Here is a 3,001-nt window from a genome sequence, read left to right as displayed (position 1 = left end):
TCGGCATGCAATATGCGTCCTCCCTTCCTATATTCAATACTGAAATCGAATGATTGAAGATGTGCCCACCATAGATGTACCCTTGGGGTAAGTTCAATTTTTTTGATACTTGATTTAAGCGAGTTGCAATCTGTATGCACAATACATTTTTGACCATGTAAATAATGGCGGAAGTGTCTTACTGCGTTATTAGTCACGTGGGTTTCAAGCTCGTACGAGTGATATTTTGATTCAACTATTGTGGTACATTCGCTGTAATATTCAATAACCCTGGGTCTATTTTCTACTTTATACCTTAAAATGGCACCAAAAAAACTTGCGTCCGTGTGTAGTATAATTGGCTTCAGTGGATCGAAAACTGTCAAAACGGAATCCTTAGTTAGAATTGATATGATTTTTTGACGCATTTCCTCATAATCCGGCTTCCGGACAAAGCTATTATTTTTGGAGGTGAGATTATACAATGCATACATTATACAAACTGCCTAAAATACGAGGTAAAGCCTATGAGTATAAGGGTAAAAATTAGTATTAGGACAGATTGAAGAATAAGTTGATTGGCAAAAATTAGCAAAGAAGTTAGCAGAATCAGTGTCATTGCTAGCTTTATCCATCCCAAGAGAAAAAGAAGGTGGCAAACTTAAAGATTTACGCTTCAAGTTTACAAAATTATAAAATTGTGTCGGATTTTGGGCAAATTGCCTTTTACAACGAGTTAGATAATTCTCATAGCATTGAGAATTAAGAAGAAAGAAGTTCGATTTGGCTATGGAATATCTAGCAAAGTCTTATAGCATTGAGAATTAAGAAGTCTGTACACAAACCAGACTTTTTAATCTTTTTAAAATAATTAGATTTTAATTTTTTAGATGTGATAATCTGGAAGTAAGCCAGGGTGGTTTTGAAAAAGTAGTCGAAGGAATTGACTTAGGAATACACTCATCTAAGAGGTGATAAAATAAAACATGAGACAAATATTAATACTTAGTCGGCATGTTTTTTTGTTTTATAACGCTTTCTAAGCGATTTGGAATTGAATGCACCAATTTTCGGGTAACATTTGGTTCAATTTTGTGCCACTCTTCGATTAGGGCTTCATTAAGCCCAGTCTTCGTTGTAAATGTACGCTTTCTAAGACTTTTTTCCAGTTCCTCCCATAGGTGCCCAATTGGATTGAGGTCTGGTGATTGAGGAGGATGTGGAAGAGCATGAGCTGTATTTTATGTGAGCCACATTCGCACATCATGGGCCGTGTGCTTCGGATCGTTGTCCTGTTGAAAAGTGAACTGACTGCTTAACTTCAACTTTTCAGCGCTATTATTTTAAATTTACCTTCAATATTTCCTTATAAACACGGTTGTCCATTGTTCCTCCTATGAAAACTAGTTCCACTCACACCAGCTGCGGACATACAACCCCACACCATAACACTTCCACCACCGTGCTTTACTGTGGGCATTAAGTTGCAACTATAGTATGCCGCATTGGGTTTTCTCCACACTTTAATTTGGCCATCTGAGCGAAAAATGTTAAACTTGCTTTCGGCGGAGAATAGTACATCGTTGCAGTAAGTTGATGGCTTCGATTTAAATTCTTTGGCGAATGCCAATGCCTTTGATTGGTTAACATTCGAAATAAGTGGTTTGCTTTTTGCAATTCTCTCATTTTACCCAGGCTTGTGTAGTACCCGCCGTACCGTTTTTGAGTGAATTTCTTTCTCAATCTCTTCAACCTCTGATACTATTTGGATGATGTGATTTTTGGGTCTTTCTTAATCTTTCTTATGATTTGGGTGCAATCACGATCGGTTAACTTCCGTGGACGGCCAGTGCGCTTAGCGTTTTCTGCCGTAGGGTCGTTTGAAAATCTATGGACTATGCTCCTAATGGTAAATTGACTTCTGTTCAATAGTTTCCCAATTTCTTTATAGGACTAATACATTTTTATACCCTGAACCCATTAATAATGGGTATATGGGTATATTGTATTTGTGCGAAAGCCAAATGTATGTAACAGGCAGAAGGAAGCATCTCCGACCCCATAAAGTATATATTCTTGATCAGCATCAATAGCCGAGTCGATCTAGCCATGTCCGTCTGTCTGTTCGTCTGTCTGTCCATCCGTGTGTCCGTCTGTCCTTATGTATGAACGCAAGGATCTCAGAGCCTATAAGACCTAGAGAAATTTTAGATGTAGATGCTCCCAGTTCCCGCGCAGATCGAGTTTGTCTCTGATAATCGATACCTTACTCCGTTTCCAAGCAATCGATAAAAATCAATATCAAAATTCTGTTTTTTGGGCTATTTTTTTAAGTAATAAGAGCTAGAGTAACCAAACTTGACATATATCTTCTAGTATATATATTTGAATTTGGTGTTGAAAGAAGAGGGTTCAGGGTATTCCCTAGTCGGGAGCTCCCGACTAGAACCTCTTACTTGTTTTATATTGTGGCTGTTGAGTAGAGACGGCGGCAAGTAGTGCGGTTAGTTGCGAGCTCGAACCCCGCCAAAGTAACTATTTTTAAACCCTTGCAGACGGACATCTCCGACCCAATAAAGTTTATATATTCAGCATCAACAGCCGAGTCGATGTAGCGAAGTCCGTCTGCCCGTCTGTCTGTTTCAATACGAATTAGTCTCTCAGTTTTAAAGCTATCTTAATGAATGAACGATCAGTCGAAAATTAAGTTGTATGAAAAAAACATTTTTTTTATTAAGATATCTTGACCAAACTCTGCATTCATTAGTTTTACTATGCCCCTCATATATATGCAAAATCCTATTAAAATCGGACTTCTATATCATATAGCTGCCATAGGATCGTACTCTAGCACACTACACATGCTCTTGTCATTTTAGATTCTTCTCTGACTTTAAGTACTGTTTGTGAGCATTTAACACTAAATACCAAACAGAACTCTACACAACACACTCGGGCCATGCTCCGAAGAGACTGACTTCATTGTCTCACACTGTTCACACAAGAAGTGTATCCGGCAGTC

The sequence above is a fragment of the Drosophila novamexicana genome, unplaced genomic scaffold (assembly GCF_003285875.2).
Source record: "Drosophila novamexicana strain 15010-1031.04,08,12 unplaced genomic scaffold, DnovRS2.1 tig00001945-arrow-arrow-pilon, whole genome shotgun sequence".
NCBI classification, from domain to species: Eukaryota; Metazoa; Arthropoda; class Insecta; order Diptera; family Drosophilidae; genus Drosophila; species Drosophila novamexicana.
The sequence above is the reverse complement of the archived record's forward strand: the minus strand, read 5'-3'. Positions refer to the sequence as shown.